Here is a 21654-nt window from a genome sequence, read left to right on the forward strand (position 1 = left end):
TGAATACTCTGACCTTTTTACACCCACTCTTTTAACTTCTTAAATAGTGAACAGAGCTTATCTGGACCGCTTGTGGCTTAGCTTTACCTGAAAACTTATTACAAATTAGGCTGGAAAAGTGGTGTAAAATAGGACTGAAATTGACTCCATCTTTTGACTGGAGTACATTTCTTGAGGTGTAGTACGTCAGCTTTAAGGGGATATTTCAATAAATGAATGACCCTGGCTGCAGGTATAAAGAATCAAACTGTGCTGTCCTGACCCATTCCTGGGATTGTGTATGGCACTGACATCACCTCAATACTGCCGCAGCCAACAAATGTAATCAGACGGACTGCCCAGCTGAGCGCACTGAGCTGCTGCAGCACTGAGATGGTGGAACCTCTTTTTTTTAATTAAATGACCTGCAGCTAGGGACATTCATTTATTGAAAGGGAACAACCCCTTTAAGGATGAGTCAAGTTCATTAAGAGGTTTAGTCTTTTTAATGAATTTGGTGCACGTTCCTCCAATAGGCGCTTCATGAATGCTGGTATAGAAATCCACCAGCCTTGATGAATCGGCCACCATAGGTGTACATGGCATGAGCATATACAGAACAGTTGTGTAGTATACGTTACCAGGCCCTCATGATGCTCTTGGTCCTGGATGGCCTTCCACAGTCTGCTTTCTTGCTTCATCATCTTGAAGGGCTCCACTTTCTTTTCTTCTGGCTGGCATGGTGCGGCTCTATCATCCTGCTCCTTTAACACGAAGGGACGAATGACTGTAAAGCTGCCAGGAGCGTTTTTTTATCCCCTTAGATCATTGTGACACCACAAAGTGATGACATAGACAAGTGGGTGAGGCGCCTTTATTCAGTCATCGGGTGTGGTCAGAAGAAATTAGCATATTCCGTGATGTTACTACAATGAGAACAGACATGAACATTCTATTCGGAACCCGACCGCCATTATCAGCGGAACCTTCACTGCTGTCAGATTGGCACTAAAAACAAAAAGAGACCGCGGTGAACCTGGACAGTAACAATCTACAGGGACAGTGACTGCTAAGCGGACTTCATGTCAGATGTTATGCAGTTTTGTCAGAAAAAAAAACAATAAAATATATAAAAGACAGGCTCCAATAAACCTTAAACACTGGGCTGTAGTCACAGATTCTCCTTCCACCTGCAGCACATTGCTCCCCTGCCTAACCCTCCCCGTCCTGCAGCATGTTTCTCACCGCTTAATTCTCCCACTCCTGCAGCACATCACTCCCCTGTCTAAACCTCCCCCTCTTGCGGCACATTGCTCCCGTCTAATCCTCCCCTCCTTGCAGCACATTGTGCCCTTTCTAAATCTCCCCCTTCCTGCACCACATCACCCACTGCCAAATCCCCTCTTGCACCACATCGCCCACTGCCAAATCCTGCACTTCCTGCAGCATATCGCTCCCTGCCTAATCCTCTCCTATTGCATTACATCACTCCCCTGCATAAGCCACCTCTTCCTGCAGCACATCGCTTCCCTGCCTAAGCCTCCCCCTCCTGCATTACATCACTCCCCTGCCTAATCCTCCTCTTCCTGCAGCACAGCGCTCCCTGCCTAATCCTCCTCTTCCTGCAGCACATCGCTTCCCTGCCTAAGCCTCCCCCTCCTGCCTTACATCACTCCCCTGCCTAATCCTCCTCTTCCTGCAGCATATCGCTCCCTGCCTAATCCTCTCCTATTGCATTACATCACTCCCCTGCATAAGCCACCTCTTCCTGCAGCACATCGCTTCCCTGCCTAAGCCTCCCCCTCCTGCATTACATCACTCCCCTGCCTAATCCTCCTCTTCCTGCAGCACAGCGCTCCCTGCCTAATCCTCCTCTTCCTGCAGCACATCGCTTCCCTGCCTAAGCCTCCCCCTCCTGCCTTACATCACTCCCCTGCCTAATCCTCCTCTTCCTGCAGCACAGCGCTCCCTGCCTAATCCTCCTCTTCCTGCAGCACATCGCTCCCCTGACCCCCTCTTACGTGACATCTTTTCTATCAGTTACATTTGTGAAGTAACTGCTGTCTCCTGTGAGCAGTGGAGAGCGAAGCTGAGAGCCAGGAGGCTCTGCCCCTCTGCCCCTTCTTGCCACATCATCATCCATCTACATCAGGGCTGTCAAACTCAAATATATAGAGGGCCAAAAGGAAGAGTTTAACTCAGAAAAATAAGTCAACACTTTATCAGATGTTTCTGTGAAAACTTGAGTACAACAAATAAGATTTTGTTATTTTCCCTCAGTTATAAAAAAAATAGTTATGAGAAAAGTGTGACAAAAAGGAGTCATAAAATGCACCAAAATGAAATATCACAATTTATGGCTCAAATTGAGGTGAAGCAAGGAAGAGGTTGAGCTTAGCTAATGAGATGCATCAAACATATAGGTGCTTCTCACAAAATTAGAATATCATCAAAAAGTTAATTTATTTCAGTTCTTCAATCCAAAAAGTGAAACTCATATATTATACAGAGTCATTACAGAGTGATCTATTTCAAGTGTTTATTTCTGTTAATGTTGATAATGATGGCTTACAGCCAATGAAAACACAAAGTCATTATCTCAGTAAATTAGAATAATTAACAAAAATCACCTGCAAAGGCTTCTTACGCATTTAAAAAGGTCCCTTTGTCTGTTTCAGTAGGCTCCACAATCATGGGGAAGACTGCTGACTTGACAGATGTCCAGAAGGCAGTCATTGACACACTCCACAAGGAGTGTAAACCACAAAAGGTCATTGCTAAAGAAGCTGGCTGTTAACAGAGTGCTGTATCCAAGCATATTTATGGAAAGTTGAGTGGAAAGAAAAAGTGTGGTAGGAAGAGGTGCACAAGCAACCGGGATAACCGCAGCCTTGAAAAGATTGTTAAGGAAAGGCCATTCAAACATTTGGGGAAGATTCACAAGGAGTGGACTGCTGCTGGAGTCATTGCTTCAAGAGCCATCACACACAGACGTATCCAGGACATGGGCTACAAGTGTCACATTCCTTGTGTCGAGCCACTCATGACCAATAGACAACGCCAGAAGCATCTTACCTGGGCCAAGGAGAAAAACACCTGGACTGTTGCTCAGTGGTCCAAGGTGTTGTTTTCCGATGAAAGTAAATTTTGCATTTAATTTGGAAATCAAGGTCCCAGAGTCTGGAGGAAGAGTGGAGAGGCACATAATCCAAGCTGCTTGAGGTCTAGTGTGAAGTTTCCACAATCGGTGATGGTTTGGGGAGCCATGTCATCTGCTGGTGTAGGTCCACTGTGTTTTATCAAGACCAAAGTCAGCGCAGCCGTCTACCAGGACATTGTAGAGCCCTTCATGCTTCCCTCTGCCGACAAGCTTTATGGAGATGGAAATGTCATTTTCCAGCAGGACTTGGCACCTGTCCACACTGCCAAAAGTACCAATACCTGGTTTACAAACAACAGTATAACTGTGCTTGATTGGCCAGCAAACTCGCCTGACCTTAACCCCATAGAGAATCTATTATAGAGAATCTATGGGGTATTGTCAAGAGAAAGATGAGAGACACCAGACCCAACAATGCAGACGAGCTGAAGGCTTCTATCAAAGCCACCTGGGCTTCCATAACACCTCAGCAGTGTCACAGGCTGATCGCCTCCATGCCACATTGCCGCATTGATGCAGTAATTGATGCAAAAGGAGCCTGGCCAAGTATTGAGGGCATTTACTGAACATACATTTCAGTAGGACAACATTTCAGATTTTAAAAACATTTTTCAAGCTGGTGTTATAAAGTATTCTAATTTACTGAGATAATAACATTAACAGAAATAAACACTTGAAATAGATCACTCTGTCTGTAATGACTCTATATAATATGAGTTTTACTTTTTGTATTGAAGAACTGAAATAAATTAACTTTTTGATGATATTCTAATTTTGTGAGAAGCACCTATAGTATGCTATATGCCCAATTTTAACAAATGTACTGCAATTTTTGCTGAATGTGTTCAGAAATGTACAGATGTGTAAGCAGACAAATGCAGAGACTTAGGCTATGTGCCCACGATGCACAAAAGCTCCGGATTTTTCCTGAGCGTTTCTGCATCTCCCTGGCAGAAAAAACGCATGCGGATTGTACATGCGGATTGTACATGCGGATTGTACATGCGGATTGTATATGCGGATTGTACATGCGGATTGTGCATGCGGATTGTACATGCGGATTGTATATGCGAATTGTATATGCGGATTGTACATGCGGATTGTACATGCGGATTGTATATGCGGATTGTACATGCGGATTGTACATGCGGATTGTACATGCGTTTTTCCTGCCAGGGACATGCAGAAGTGAAGCGTTCTTCACATGCATTTCCACATGCGGGTTGACAAGCGCTTTACAAGTGATTTTAGCATCACTTGGAAAGTGCTTGTCAATTTGGTCACACTATAGAAATCCATGAAAACGGCATGGATTTATATAGTGTGACCCCAAAGACTGGTTAAAAATAAAAAAATCTACTGTATAATTGTCTTATCCCGTCTGTCTGTCTGTCTGTTTGTCCGTCTGTCCTGGAAATCCCGCGTCGCTCATTGGTCCGGCAGCGGCCAATCAGCGCCGCGGGATTTCTGAAAAAAGATGGCGGCCGTTAGCGGCTCATCTGCGGGACGGAGCTCAGCGGCGATGCAGCCGGGAGATGAGCGCCGCAAGGCGCTCATCTCCCGGCCGGTACCAGCAGAAGGACATCGACCGCCGGACCCATCTGCGGGACGGAGATGCAGCCGGGAGCCAAGATCGTGTAGCCAAGATCGGTGATTGGTCGCGGCCGATATTTAAATTTGGCGCCCAAATCGGTGATTGGTCGCGGGCAGCGTCCGCGACCAATCAGTACAGTAGTGTTTAACTTTTGCGGCAAGATCAGTGATTGGTCGCGGGCCAAGACCGCGACCAATCACCGATTTGTGCGGCACATTTAAATAGCGGCCGCGACCAATTGGATGTCAGCGCCGCTCAACGGTCCTCCCTTCACACCCTAGCCGCATGGATGTCAGCGCTGCTCCCCGGTCCTCCCTTCACACCCTAGCCGCATGGATGTCAGCGCCGCTCCCCGGTCCTCCCTTCACACCCTAGCCGCTGATGTCCCCACAGTATCTGCATGGTGTTACAAAGGTCCGGACATTTGTGTTAAAAATCGCTGATTGGTCGCCGACGCTATTTAAATGTGGCGCCAAAATCGGTGATTGGTCGCGCCCAGGGTCGGCGACCAATCAGCGATTTTTAACACAATTGTCCGGACCTTTGTAACATCATGCGGATACTGTGGGGACATCAGCGGCTAGGGTGTGAAGGGAGGACCGGGGAGCGGCGCTGACATCCAATTGGTCGCAGCCGCTATTTAAATGTGCCGCACAAATCGGTGATTGGTCGCGGTCTTGGCCCGCGACCAATCACTGATCTTGCCGCAAAAGTTAAACACTACTGTGCTGATTGGTCGCGGACGCTGCCCGCGACCAATCACCGATTTGGGCGCCAAATTTAAATATCGGCCGCGACCAATCACCGATCTTGGCTCCACATTTAAACACCGCTGTACTGATTGGTCGCGGACGCTATTTAAATGTGGCGCCAAAATCGGTGATTGGTCGCGCCAAGCGTCGGCGACCAATCAGCACAGCGGTGTTTAAATGTGGAGCCAAGATCGGTGATTGGTCGCGGCCGATATTTAAATTTGGCGCCCAAATCGGTGATTGGTCGCGGGCAGCGCCAGCGACCAATCACCGATTTTTAACACAAATGTCCGGACCTTTGTAACACCATGCGGATACTGTGGGGACATCAGCGGCTAGGGTGTCAAGGGAGGACCGGGGAGCGGCGCTGCGGGTCCGGATACTTCTGCTGCGAGCAGTCGCTCATCTCCCGGCTTCTCGCAGCGGAAGTAGCCGCACAGGCAGCGGCGCTCCCCGGTCCTCACTAATACGATTCCGCTCCCCGGTCCTCACCAATACGATTCACTGATTGGTCTCGCTCTCCACACGCGACCAATCAGTGATCTTGGCGCTAAAGTTAAACACCGCTCTGCTGATTGGTCGCGGCCGCTGCCCGTGAAAAATCACCGATTTGGGCGCCACATTTAAATAGCGGCCGCGACCAATCACCGATCTTGCCGCCACATTTAAACACTGCTGTGCTGATTGGTCGCGGACGCCAGACGCGACCAATCAGCGATTTTGGCGCCAAATTTAAACCCGCTCCGCTAGTTGGTCGCGGATGCCGGCCGCGACTAATCAGCATTACTGGCGCCAAATTTAAACACCGCTCTGCTGATTGATCGCGGTCGCTGGCCGAGATCAATCAGCAGTATTGGCGCCAAATTTAAACCCCGCTATGCTGATTGGTCGCGGTTGCCGGCCGCGACCAATCAGCAGTATTGGCGCCAAATTTAAACACCGCTCTGCTGATTGGTCGCGGGCGGCGATTGCGACCAATCAGCATTATTGGCGCCAAATTTAAACCCCGCTCTGCTGATTGGTCGAGACAGCCGGCCGCCACCAATCAGCAATTTTGGCGCCAAATTTAAACCCCGCTCTGCTGATTGGTCGCGGTTGCCGGCCGCGACTAATCAGTATTGTTGGCGCCAAATTGCCGGCCGCGACTAATCAGCATTATTGCCGCCAAATTTAAACACCACTCTGCTGAATGGTCGTGGCCGTGACCAGTCACTACTATTGGCGCCAAATTTAAACACCGCTTTGCTGATTGGTCGCGACCGGCGGCTGCAACCAATCAGCATTATTGGCGCAAAATTTAAACCCCGCTCTGCTGATTGGTCACGTTCGCTGGCCGCGACCAATCAGCATTATTGGCGCAAAATTTAAACCCCGCCCTGCTGATTAGTCGCGACTGCCGGCCGTGACCAATCAGCGATATAGCCGCTAAATTTCAACACCGCTTTGCTGATTGGTCGCGGTTGTTGGCCGCGACCAATCAGCGATTTTGGCGCCAAATTTAAACACCGCTCTGCTGATTGCGCCCGGTCTGCCGCATACATATTCTAGAATACCCGATGCGTTAGAATCAGGCCACCATCTATAAATCTATACTTAACTTCCGATGGCCCCCGCAGTCTTGCTTCGCTCCGTCCTGGCTGCCGGCAGATCGCGGTACACTGAAGGACCTGCTGTCACATGACTATGACGTCAGCGCAGGTCCTTCAGTCCATCGCGAGCTGCCGGCATGGGAGGACGAGCGCAGCGGGGGCCGTCAGAAGGTAAATATAACATTTATTTTATATTTTATTCTTTTTTTTGACAGGTTCTATGGTACCCGGGTCCGGAGGAGAGTCTCCCATCCTCCACACGCGGGTACCATCCGCACATTGATCGCATGTATTCCGCATGTGCTTATCTAGTGAAGCGGAATCCATTTGTTCCAATGCAAGTCAATGGCGGCGAAAAAGCAGCGCTTACGCGAAATAATTGGTAGTGCTGCGTTTTCTTCCGCAATGATAATCCGCAGTGGAAATTTCCGCAGCATGTGCACAGCACATGCGGACTATCATTGGGGAACATGGCAGACCTTCTAACATGCGTTTTTAAGCCTTTCTGCAGCGTTTTTGCCATGCCGAAACGCTTAAAAAACGCATTGTGGGCACACAGCCTTAGGCCATGTGCCCACGCAGCGTTTTTGTAGCATTTTTGCGGCATTTTTACGGCCGCGAAAACGTTTGTAGAACAGTCTGCCATGCAAAGCCATGTGAATTCGGATGTGCTGTGCACATGATGCGCTAATTTGCGCGCCGAATTCGCATTACTTTGCAAAACGCAGCATGACCATTTCTACTGCGATTACGCTGAAGCTTATTCGCGATGCGTGTGGTATCTGGGAGGAAGACGAGACTACAACTCCTCTTCATCCCGGCTACCACGCGGTGAAAAAAAGAAATAAAAAAGTTAAAAACAAACAAAACCTGTATATTCACCTCTCCGGCGGCCCCCGCTCTGCTCTCCGGTCTCCTCCGGTCTGCTGTCTGTACTGTCAGGACCTGCGGTGACGTCATTTAGTCAGGTGATGGTTGCATGACAGCTGACGTCGGCATCAGGTGATGGTCGCGTGACCATCAGCTGACTAAATGACGTCACCGCAGGTCCTGACCGTACACTGCAGGACGCTGAAGAGAGAAGACGCGGCCGGGAGCAGACCGGAGGAGACCGGAGAGCAGACCGGGGGCCGCCGGAGAGGTGAATATACCGTTGTTTTTTTTTATTTATTAACGTTTTCTTTTTTTTACTATAGATGCTGCATTTAAAGCATCTAAGTTGTTCACACATTATAGATCCATGTCGGTTGCATGGATTTATATTGTGTGATCAACTTGTCAAGCACTTTTCCAAGTGATGCTCAAAATTGCTTGGAAAAGTGCTTGAAAAAACGCATGTGAAAACGCTTCTCTCTGGCAGAAAAAACGCATGTAAATCTGCATCAAATCTGCTAGGTGTGCACACAGCCTTATAGCTGGTTTTGCTCTGAGCTGAGATGTCCAGGCTGAATAATGCTCTGGGAGCAGAACCCATCAGCAGAATCTGTCTGTTTCCTGCCTTGTAGCAGTGGATCCCGGCTATTTAGCTCACAGAGCATTGTCTACACAAGATACAATTGTATCCAATTTTCAGCTGGGAACAGGACTATGGACAAGTTTTGCAGCAACTGCATATGTGATAGGAAATGTTGATCAATCTAGATTTTCTTCAGTGTTCTTATTCATTGCAGAAAATCTTAAAAAAGCCGAGGAATGTGGGCAACATGGTGGGTCAATGATTAACGCTGTGGGGCTGGGTTCATATAATAGCAAGGACAACATCTGCAAGGAGTTTGTATGTTCTCCCCGTGTTTGTATGGGTTTCCTCCGGGTTCTCCGGTTTCCTCCCACACTCCAAAGACATACTGATAGGGAATTCATATTGTGAGCCCCAATGGGGACAGTGATGATAATGTCTGTAAGGTGCTACGAAATCTAACAGCGCTATATAAGAGAGTAAAATAAATATATAACTAAATAAAATGAATGTATTAAAAGGCTAAGATTGCAAAGAGCTTGTAAAAACAAGAAACTTTGCAATTTCCTTCTTATTCAAAATCTTCTCTGTTCTCAAGAAGGAAAAGATTTTTAATTCTGCAGTGTACAGCTCATTGCTATGGTTACTGACCACCTGAGAAGTGGCTGGTCTCCTTGGCAAGAAGCGCTCACTTGCAGACTGGTGGACTTCAGCGCCCCTGTGCCTGTCCCATTCTGCAGAGGCAAAGCCGCCTCTGCCCGCAGAATGCAAGAGGGCACAATTCAGACAAGCGGCTCAGCCAAGCCACCGGCCAGAACTGTAAATCTTCAGCTTCTGATGAGAGGAACACAAGACCACCCCTTTAATAAAGGAGTAGAGCAGAACTCATACAGTGATTAGTGGGGGTCTGACACCTGAAATCCCCAGACATCAGCTACTTCTGCAAGATGATGTACACAGTGTTAAGAGCTGGAATAGCACAGCTCCGCACACTGTGCAATGGCTGGTTTCGGGTACTACAGCTCAGATCACAATCATTTCAATAGGAGCTGCAGTACCAAGATCGGCCACTACACAGTGTACAGAGCTGTGCTGTTTGGTCTCTACGCTGAGTATTTCCAGCTGCTGTCTTATTGGTGAGGGGGCCGTGTGTTGGAACCTCACTGATCTGATATTGATGACCAGGGTCGGACTGCGGTGTCTGGGGCCCACAGGGGAAATTAACTCTAGGGGCCCACCTACAGCAAGATGCAAATATCTGTTATCCGCTCTCGCTGTTATAGTGGAGCATTGACTGGCGGCTCCTGCACATCTACTGGGCGACACTCTAACTGGGATGGACATGTTTGCATTAAAGGGCTTCTTTGGTTAAAACTAGTGTTGAGCGAGTATGTTCTGTTAACCCTTTCGGCGAGTATGCTCGGGCCGAGCTCCGAGTATTTATAGCTGCTCGGTGATATGGTTGAATCGCTCCCGTGTGCATGATTTGCGACTGTTTGACGGTTTTAATACATGTGAGGAATGTGTAAGAAATAACCACCATAAATGAGGAGGGCACCATCTAATAAACGGGATCTACCTGCAGCATCTCATGAACTAACAAGTGGAAAATTATTTTTGGGAAAGAGGAGATGCTAACTAATAGTGATCACCAAAATGATAAAGAAAAAAATAAATAAATAGTGATCAATAGCAATATCAATCTATGAAAATATATCAATTTATTAAATACAAATGTTTCCTGACACATATACATGTAGTAACAAACTAACAAACATATAAAACACCATAAAATAGTGGAAAAACACCACTGTCTAAAGAGCCATCATTTTGGTGATCACTATTAGTTAGCAAATAATTTTCCGAATGTGTAAGAAATAGACATTCCTCACATGTATTAACCCCTTAAGCCGCGGAGCATTTTCCGTTTTTGCATTTTCGCTTTTTGCTCCACTTGTTCCCAGAGCCATAGCGTTTTTATTTTTTGGTCAATATGGCCATGTTAGGGCTTATTTTTTGCGGGACGAGTTGTACTTTTCAACGCCATTACTAGTTTTACCATGCCGTGTACGGGAAAACGGGAAAAAAATTCCAAGCGCCGTGAAATTCCAAAAAAAGTGCAATACCACTGAGGTTTTTTTTAATTTTTTTTTACCACGTTCACTGAATGCTAAAACTGACCTGCCATTATTATTCTCCAGGTCATTAAGAGTTCAAAGACACCAAACATGTATAGGTTCTTTTTTATTTAAGTGATGAAAAAAAATTCCAAAGTTTGGTAAAAAAAAAAAATGGTGCCATTTTCCGAGACCCGTAGCGTCTCCATTTTTCGGGATCTGGGACAGGGTGAGGGCTTATTTTTTGTGAACCGAGCTGAAGTTTTTATAGATGCTATTTTGGGGTAGATCCGATGTTTTGATCGCCCGTTATTGCATTTTATTGCAATTTTACGGCGACCAAAAAACGTAATTCTGTCGTTTAGAATTTTTTTCTCATTACGCCATTTACCGATCGCATTAATTCTTTTTTTATATTGATAGATAGGGCTATTCTAAATGCGGCGATACCAAATATGTGTATGTAGGGGTTTTTTTTATGATTTTATTTTGAATGAGGCGAAAGGGGGGTGATTTAAACTTTTATATTTTTTTATTTTTTTTCATATTTTTTAAAACTTTTTTTTTCACTTTTTGCTTGCTTCTGTAGTTTCCATAGGAGACTAGAAGCAGCAACTGTCCGATCGCCTCTGCTACATACAGGGGACGATCAGATCCCCTGTATGCAGCAGAAATGGTCCTGTGCTATGAGCGCCGACCACTAGGTGGTGCTCACAGCGACAGGATCATTACAACCACTGGTGTCTGCTGCAGACCCAGGGTTGTCATGACCACCCATCGGCGACCCACGATCATGTGACGGGGTTGCCGATGGGAGGGGTAAGTGACGCGCTTCCAGGAAGCGCGCATTAAATGCCGCTGTCAGAGATTGACAGCGGCATTTAATATGTTAACAGCCGCTGGTGGATCACGATTCCGCACGCGCCTGTTGCGGGCACATGTCAGCTGTAATAATCAGCTGACATGTGCTTGGTTCAGTGCGGGCTCAGCGCCGGAGCCCTCACTGAACCGGAGGATAACGACATGCGCGTACTAATACGTGACATGTCGTTAAGGGGTTAAAGCTGTCAAACAGTTGCAAATCATGCACACGGGAGCGATTCAACCATATCACCGAGCAGCTGTAAATACTCGGAGCTCGGGCCGAGCATACTCGGACAGAACATACTCGCTCAACACTAGTTAAAACAAGTTATCACCGATCCATGGGCTCTACAGGATAGGTGATCACTTATTGAGCATTTGTGTCCGAACATTGGAAAACGCACCTATCGGAAGAATGGGGAAGTTTTATCCCTGACAGAACACATCCCTATTTTAAAATGCTGCGGCAGGTGGGACGTCTGACCGCAGCTCTATTCATTCTCTTAGAGACTTGCAAAAAAGAGCAGCGCTCACAGCCACTGAGAGAATGAATGGATCAGTGGTCGCATCTCACATGCCGCTCCAGTCTAATGGGGAGAAAAGCTCCACATTCTGCCGGTGTGTGCAAGCAGTCAGACCCCCACCAATCAATATTATCAATGATCCTGTGGAGAGGTGATTACTTGTTTTCACCGGAGAACCCCTGTAAGTGCATCTCTGCCGCTCTTGTCCAAGTATTTAATCGCTAAGGCCACGGCCCTACTATCAGTATTCGGTCAGTGTCCAGTCAGTATTTTTTCTCAGGAGTGGGAGCCAAAACAGGTGATGAACAATCAGAGAAAAGGTATAATAGAAACAAGTCACCAATTCTGCATTAATCAACCATTCCTGGTTTCGGCAGCCACTCCTGAGAAAAATACTGACCAAATACTGATGGTGGGGCTGTGGCCTAATGGAAAAAAATCTTTTCCTAGTTAAGATCAGCGAGAATAAAATGACCGCCATACACAACACAGTCCACTATATCAACACCAATAATACCACATACAAAAGGGACAAATATCGCCACACCTTGACTAGATCACATATTACCACTACATAGTGACCGAATAATACCACATACAAGGAACAAATATGGCCAAACTATGACCAGACCATATATTACCACCCCAAGGTGACCAAATACTACAATACTGATCATGAATACAAAACCACAATACTAACAACACTGTTATTACCACCAGCAACATTATACACAGGAGCTCTGTATATAGTGTCAGTGTACAGGTAACACAGTGATCACCAGTGACATTATAGACAGGAGCTCTGTATATAGTGTATAGGTAATACAGTGATCACCAGTGACATACACAGGAGCTCTGTATATACTATATACACACGTGGTCAAAATTGTTGGTACCCCTCGTTTAATGAAAGAAAAACCCACAATGGTCACAGAAAAAACTTGAATCTGACAAAAGTAATAATAAATTAAAAATCGATGAAAATGAACAAATGAAAGACAGACATTGCTTTTCAACCCTGCTTCCACAGAATTTAAAAAAAAATTAAACTCTTGAAATAGGCCTGGACAGAAATGATGGTACCCCTGAAAATAATGTGACAAAAGGGACATGTTAAATCAAGTTGTGTCCACTAATTAGCATCACAGGTGTCGACAATCTTGTAATCAGTCAGTGGGCCTGTATATAGGGCTACAGATACTCACTGTGCTGTTTGGTGACATGGTGTGTACCACACTCAACATGGACCAAAGGAAGCAAAGGAAAGAGTTGTCTCAGGAGATTAGAAAGAAAATTATAGACAAGCATGTTAAAGGTAAAGGTTATAAGACCATCTCCAAGCAGCTTGATGTTCCTGTAACTACAGTTGCACATATTATTCAGAAATTTAAGATCCATGGGACTGTAGCCAACCTCCCTGGACGTGGCCGCAGGAGGAAAATTGATAACAAATCAAAGAGACGAATAATATGAATGGTAACAAAAGAGCCCAGGAAAACTTCTAAAGAGATTAAAGGTAAACTTCAAGCTCAAGGAACATCAGTGTCAGATCGCACCATCCGTCGTTGTTTGATCTAAAGTGGACTTCATGGGAGACGACCAAGGAGTACACCATTGTTGAAAAAAAATCATAAAAAAGCCAGACTGGAATTTGCCAAACTACATGTTCACAAGTCACAAAGCTTTTAGGAGAATGCCCTATGGACAGATGAGACAAAAATGGAAGTTTTTGGCAAGGCACATCAGATCTATGTTCACAGATGGAAAAATGAAGCATATCAAGATAAGAACACTGTCCCTACTGTGAAACACGGAGGAGTCTCTTTTATGTTTTGGGGCTGGTCTGCCGCATCTGGCACAGGGTGTCTTGAATCTGTGCAGGGTACAATGAAATCTCAAGACTATCAAGGGATTCTAGAGAGAAATGTGCTGCCCAGTGTCAGAAAGCGTGGTCTCAGTCGCAGGTCATGGGTCTTGCAACAGTATTATGACCCAAAACACACAGCTAAAAACACCCAACAATGGCTAAGAGGAAAACATTGGACTATTCTGAAGTGGCTTCTATGAGCCCTGACCTAAATCCTATTGAGCATCTTTGGAAAGAGCTGAAACATGCCGTCTGGAAAAGGCAACCTTCAACCATGAGACAACTGGAGCAGTTTGCTCATGAGGAGTGGCCAAAATACCTGTGGAGAGGTGCAGAAGTCTCATTGACAGTTACAGGAGTCGTTTGATTGCAGTGATTGCCTCAAAAGGTTGTTCAGCAAAATATAAAGTTAAGAAGAACCATCATTTCTGTCCAGGCCTGTTTTATCAGTTTATTTATTTATTTTTTATTCTGTGGAAGCAGAAAAGCAATGTCTGACTTTCATTTGTTCATTTTCATAGATTTTTAATTTATTATTACTTTTGTCAGATTCAAGTTATTTCTGTGACCATTGTGGGTTTTTCTTTCATTAAACGAGGGGTACCAACAGTTTTGACCACGTGTGTAGTGTAAGTGTACATGTGTGTCACCCTGGCCTGGATGCCACAAGTGTAATTAAAGCTGTGTCTGAGAGCAGGGGGGAGGTTCTCTAGTCAGGGGAACATTAGCATGCAATGCCTCCTGTCTCAGGCCAGTAGGGGGAGCAGGCTGCCCCTATAAAAGCTGGTGCTGAGGGCAGGGTTAGAGAGAACCCAGATGACCTGTCTCAGGACTGAGACGTGTCTCAGCAGAGCAGGGACAGACAGTTGCACTGCACCTAAGAGGAAGTGTGGCAGGAGGAGAGCCACAAGCCAGAGACAAGAGGCGAAGAGAGCCTGTCTTGGCAGATAACAGACTTAATCTACCAGAGTTTGGTGTCTGAGGCTGGAAGGATTCCACATCCCCCAGCAGAGAACCAGTCCGCAAGGGACTGTATATTCCTTGGCCTAAGAAGCCTGGAGGCCCTGCCACAACAGAAGGGACCAGTAAAGCCATACAAGGCTGGGAGGAGAAAGGAACCCACGTCGCAGGCCATACAGGCGAGAAAACATGGAAAGCTCGGAAACGTGGGCTGTTACCCTATCAGGAGGAGATAGCCAGAAGGAGCGCAGAAAGCACGGTAGGCCTACACCCTCACCCTGACCAGGGCCAATTTCCCCGTTGCTCTCAGACATCCAGGTCCCCTCCTAGCCGGGACTGTTTGTGGGTCAGTTTACCTGTTTAGTAAAGACCCTAGACTGCAACCTGTTGTCTGTGTGCTCCTTGCTCCTCCAGCACTATCAGCACTGGGACTCCCACTACCATCACTCCCAACATCCATTATACTGCCCTGGGGCCGCACTCTTCCCGTGGAGAGTCACACTACCCTAGCTGCACACCTCATCAGCCCCAGCGGTCTGCATGCAGCGGCGGTTCCTAATAACCGCAATCCATGGGTGGCGTAGTCGGACATTATCAGCAGAACATAGCAGACTACCATTGGCCTGACCACCCTGAGCCACGGAACCGGGTCGCCACTACTACCCCCATCGTCTCCCTATTGCCCGGATCCGAGTGCCGCACGGCCCAGGGGGCGAGTCAGCTTTGGCGTAGTCGGCAGGATTTCGTGCCCGCAACCACCGGGTACTGCGTGCCTGAAAAAGACTTTTGTAACTTACCTGTGGCAAAGTTTCCCGCCGTCCGGAGTCTTTTCCCGCCATCCGGAGCCGATTCCCGCCATCGGACGCCATCTTGGACCGTTTCCCGCCGTCTTCTGCCGCCTTCCCGCCATCCGCAGCTGCTTCCCGCCATCGGACGCCATCTTCAGGACGCCGCGCGGGAAGAAGAGGGGCGTGGACGTCAAAACCGCGCGAGATCCGAAGCTCCGCCTCACGCACCGACGCTGCGCAAGGTCCTGGAAGGGAGAGAGAGCGACGCTGACGTCATCAGGACGCGACGCCAGGTCCTCGTCCATAGCAGCAGCAGCGGAGCCGCGGCCTACAGAAGAGGATCGTCGGAAGGTAGGCCACGCGTAACTAGCGGGGGAGGAAGATGACGGACACAGAGGCGCCCACTACCACCAACGCAACTGCAGCAGCGGTGATGCCCTTTTCCTTGCCCTACATCCCTGGAGCGGCCTGGCTGCCCAAATACTCAGGGGAGCCCCATGCCCTAACTAACTTCAAGGAAAGGCTATACAGTTTGTTCCACGTTTACCCCCTGACAGAGGAACAGAAGGTCAGCATATTAACAGGGCAGTTAACTGGCGCAGCCCAGCGGGAGGTAAAATCATGGCCCACTGAGGAGAAAAGGACTGTGAAGGGTATTCTGGCCCGGCTGCGGGGTACCTTTGACACACGTACCTCCGCTGAGATTAAAATGAGGTTATATGGATGTAAGCAGCGGGCACAGGACAGCATCAGAGACTATGCCCTAAATCTGCAGGAAGCCTTGAGGGCTATTCAACAAACTGACCCTGGCAGTGTGCAGGAAACGGATAAGCTGCTAACAGAACAATTCATAGAAGGTCTGCTGTCTAGCGCCCACAGGGCCCAACTGCGCCTCATGTTCTTTCAGAACCTCGACCTTACCTTTGCCCAATTTAAGGACAGGGCCATAAGGGTGCTCCGTGAATCTGCAACCAGTGGCGCTATAAACCCCCGGCGCCCTGCTATCACTTACCACCAGGAGGCGGCGCCCTCCTCTATGGACTCCGTGGAGGCTGATGCACAGGCCCTGAACCAAGCCCCGTCGAAAGATCTGCACCAACAAGTCCAGGAGCTGACCAGGAGCGTCGCGGCGTTGACCAGGACCGTCCAGGCGTTGCAAGTGGACCCGTCAAAACCCATCGAGCTGGCTTCAAGTCCGGAGGATGTCCCATGGCGTCGACAGAGGAGGATCCCGTCGTTCCGAGGGAGGCCCACAGACCGCTACGCAGAGGATGGACAGCCCATTTGCTGTCGATGCAACCAGCCCGGACACATTTCCAGGTACTGTAATTTAAACGGGTCCAACCTGGGGCAGAGGGCCAACCCCCAGGCATAAGATCACCAGGCCCTTACAATTGGCGTAATAAGTACGTTGGGGGGCGCCCGGTTTTACCCGTGGTGCTGGACGGTATTCCCATGAGCGCCTTGCTGGATACTGGGTCACAAGTAACCACTATCCCTTATGTACTTTTTAAGCAGTATTGGACTGATGCTGATATCACACGGTATCCAGACGGTAACTTGAGCATCATCGCCAGTAATGGCTTACCCGTGCCGCAGATGGGGTTCAAGGAGATGACCATTAAGATTGGTAAAGTTGAACTACCGGCACAGGGAGTGATTATTGTGGACATTGACCGTCGTGAAAGTCACCCTAAAATAACTGTGGGTACTAATGTAATTGAAAATTGTCTTTCAGAGGTAATTGTAATCTTACAACAGGTGGCGGTGAATGCTAGTTCCAGCCAACAGAGAGTCCTCAACAAGGAGATAAAAGCCCTGATGAGACGGCAGCAGGTAGAACTGTCTGGTGGTGAGATCGGTAGCGTAAGACTGAGTGACCCATTCCCCATTTCCATGCCTCCCAAAAGTGAAATGATGATCTGGTGTCGGACTGCAATCGGGTTGAGAGGTAGAGACTACCAAGCCATGGTAGAACCCGTGTACTCAGACAGCAGGCCCACCATTTTGACAGCCCGGGGGGTGGTTGATGTCCGTCATGGGAGGGTGCCCGTCCGCATTCTCAACATTGGGGAGAGGGAGGTACACTTACCCAGGTACGCTACACTCGCCAAGCTGTTTGTGGTCGAACACAAAGCTATCAGGGCCGTGGAACCCTTGCCTCCATCTCCTCAGGCGGAGGGTAATGGCTCCCAGAAACAAAAGGAGGACTGGTGCCAGAAACTCCACGTGGGTGCTGACTCCACTCCCCTGCACCAAAAACAAGGAGTCTACCGGGTGGTACAGGAGTACGAGAGAGTCTTTAGTAAGCACCCGCTAGACTTCGACAGAGTAAAGGGGATAGAACACCACATCCCCACAGGGAGCCACCCACCGATAAAAGAGAGGCACAGACCTGTACCCCCTGCACATTATCAGAACGCCAAGGGCATGCTAAGAGAGATGAAAGAAGCTGGGGTTATTAGAGACAGCTGTAGCCCCTGGGCAGCCCCCTTGGTTCTGGTCAAAAAGAAAGACGGCACCATGAGAATGTGCGTCGACTATAGACAAATCAACCGTATCACTCACAAAGACGCATATCCGCTGCCTAGAATAGAGGAGTCTTTAGCCGCACTAAAATCAGCTAACTTCTTTTCTACTTTGGACCTTACTAGCGGGTACTGGCAGGTTCCTGTGGCAGAGGCTGACAAGGAGAAGACCGCCTTCACCACCCCGATGGGACTGAGCGAATTCAACTGCATGCCTTTCGGGCTCTGCAACGCACCAGGGACCTTCCAGCGGCTGATGGAATGCTGTCTAGGGCACCGAAACTTCGAGACGGTCCTCCTTTACCTGGACGACGTGATCGTCTATTCGAAGACCTACGAGGACCATCTGAAGCACCTGGCCGAGGTGTTCGAAGCCCTGGCAGGCTATGGCCTGAAGGTGAAACCATCGAAGTGTCACCTGCTGAAACCAAAGGTCCAGTACCTAGGGCACGTGGTAAGCGCGGAAGGAGTGGCCCCCGACCCTGACAAGGTCGCGGCAATCAAGAGCTGGCCAAGCCCCTCGAACATCAAAGAGGTGAGACAGTTTCTCGGGTTGGTAGGCTACTACCGAAGATTCATCCCCGGGTTCACCAAGATGGCAGCTCCTATGCAGGACCTCCTGATCGGACAGTCTAAGTCCAGGAGGCAAAAGCCGCCCTTCAAGTGGGATAAACCGGAAGAGGAGTCCTTCCGCCAGCTAAAGATGGCCCTCACAGGGGATGAGATCCTGGCCTACCCTGATTATGGCCAGCCTTTCATTCTCCACACAGATGCCAGTAATGTGGGACTGGGAGCCGTATTGTCCCAAAACCAACAGGGCAGAGAACGGGTGATCGCATACGCCAGCCGGAAGCTGAGGCCCACCGAGAGGAACCCGGAGAATTACAGCTCCTTCAAGCTAGAATTCTTGGCGGTGGTGTGGGCCGTGACGGAACGCTTCAAGCATTACCTGGCCTCCGCAAAGTTCACCATGTACACGGACAACAACCCGTTGACACACCTGGACAATGCAAGACTGGGTGCCCTGGAACAGCGGTGGATGGCCCGTCTCTCCAACTATGACTTCGTGATCAAGTACCGGGCAGGCAAAACCAACTCCAACGCGGACGCCCTATCAAGGATGCCTCACTTACCTGAAGGTGACGAAGACCCAGAAGAGCTGGAGGAGGTAGAACTCCCCGCGTTTCACCGGTATGGAGCCGCTCAACACTCTCACCGCGTGAAGGAGGAGGATCTAACAACTGTGATGATGAATCCCCTACCTCACCACAGCTGGGCCGAGACCCAAGATAGTGACCCTGCAGTCCGCCTGGTGAAAGATCTGCTGACCCGGGAAGACGCCCGCTTAGATCCAGATGCCCCAGAGGAAGCCAAGCAGCTATGGAAGGAGAAGAGCAAGCTGTTCCTCTACGAAGGCAAGTTGTGCAGAAGGATTGTCAACCACCGGACGCACGAGCTGACCTGGCAAGTCGTGGTCCCAAGGAGGGATGCAGCTATGGTCCTGGGGGCTTACCATGACAGAGCGGGACACTTCGGTTGGAAGAAACTGGAGTTCCTACTAAGAGGAAGATTCTTTTGGGTCGGCATGAGAGGAGCTGTAGAAAAATGGTGCAGAGACTGTGGCCCTTGTCACCTAAGGAGGAAGGACCGTGCCAGCCAGAAGACACCCTTGAGGCCCATCATCACCACGCAGCCTCTTGAGCTGGTAGCTCTGGACCATGTCAAATTGGCTCCCAGCCGGTCAGGATACATCTATGCCCTGACAATCGTGGACCACTATTCCCGTTTTCTAGTGGTGGTCCCGGTAAAGGACTTGACAGCCCAAACAGCGGCCAGAGCCTTCCAGCAATATTTCTGCCGTCCACACGGGTATCCGGAACAGGTCCTGACAGACCAGGGTCCAGCGTTCGAGGCTGAAATCTTCCAGGAGTTCTGCAACCTCTATGGCTGTAAGAAGATTCGTACAACGCCTTACCACCCCCAAACCAACGGGATGTGTGAGAAGATGAACAATATAGTCATTGATCTCCTGAAGACGTTGCCCCTGGAGGAACGCAGCCTGTGGCCAGAAAAACTGCCGGACCTGATAGACCTATACAACAATATCCTGGTGAATGCTACAAACTGCACCCCGGCTTACCTGATGCGAGCTAGACCAGGAAAGCTGCCCGTAGACCTGGAGATGGGAGTCCTAATACCTGAGGACACCTCCCCGGATGCGGACTGGGATACGGAAAGGCAACTGCAGTACAAGAAGGTACAGGAGAGTGTGGAGAAGAGCCTGGCCCAGGTGAGAGAGAAGCAAGAAAGACTCTTCAATCAACACGCCCCTGCTAGTCCCCTAGAACCTGGTGAGCAAGTCCTAAAGCGAAAAAGAAGGCTACATAAGTTGGACGACCAGTGGGAAAGGGAACCCTACACCGTACTGCAGTCTGACCACGACAACCCAAAGGTGTGCGTAATCACCAAGGACGGAGGAGAAACCACTAGTGTCGTCTCCAGAGACCATCTCAAAAGGTGCCCCGAGCAACTCCGTAGTGCAGAAGAGGATCAGAGTGACCTTGAACCCGCAGAGGACAAGGAAGAAATGATCAGCACCGTTCTCGGAGAGTTTCCTCAGTCCTGGACTCGCATAAATGATGCCATAGTGGTACTTGTCCTGCATTTCCTGCAACCGGCACAGCAACAACCAACACCAGAGCCGGAAGGTGAAGAGGAGCAAGCAGTTCCAGAGGCAGAAGAGCCTGTACCAGCAGCCCAGGAGAGTCAACCCTCTGCTGACAGTGAGCCTGCCATGCCTGCGGTAAGCCAAAGGACCCGCAGACAGCTGCCTGCCCTACCTGTACACCCAGCTGGTAGCTGCACCCCTAACGCTAGTGGGGAAAGCCAAGTCAGTCCACCACCAGACAGTGGGCTACGTAGGTCAACCAGGAGCACAAAGGGACAGATACCCGCTCGCTGGAGAATATAGTGTACTAAAATTGTAAATAACCCTGTTGCCAAATGTTGAATTGTTTGCAAAGTTACATGCATGTTTGGTAATACTCTGTTTCAGTTTCTTGCAGCTACCGTAAGGACTCACAGGTTATGGACTTTTTATAACCGGGACCTTGTATGGACTGCGTTCAGAGCCTAACCCAGGAATGAACTAAGACTGTGAAGGACTTGGGGTAGGACAGACCCCCACCTGGTTAAGGTTCCCCGTTGTGCTGGTGATATGGACACCCGGTCACAGGCCACACTGTGACCTTAAGAACTCAATTTGTGCGTCGTCTGTCTATTAATGTTTTATTGTTTTGCATATTGTCTTTGTTTACTGTTTAGTCCCGGAGTACTAAATTTCACTAGGGGGGAATGTGTCACCCTGGCCTGGATGCCACAAGTGTAATTAAAGCTGTGTCTGAGAGCAGGGGGGAGGTTCTCTAGTCAGGGGAACATTAGCATGCAATGCCTCCTGTCTCAGGCCAGTAGGGGGA

The sequence above is a fragment of the Phyllobates terribilis genome, unplaced genomic scaffold, assembly GCF_046119375.1.
Source record: "Phyllobates terribilis strain yellow unplaced genomic scaffold, ASM4611937v1 Scaffold_201__1_contigs__length_3545014, whole genome shotgun sequence".
NCBI classification, from domain to species: domain Eukaryota; kingdom Metazoa; phylum Chordata; class Amphibia; order Anura; family Dendrobatidae; genus Phyllobates; species Phyllobates terribilis.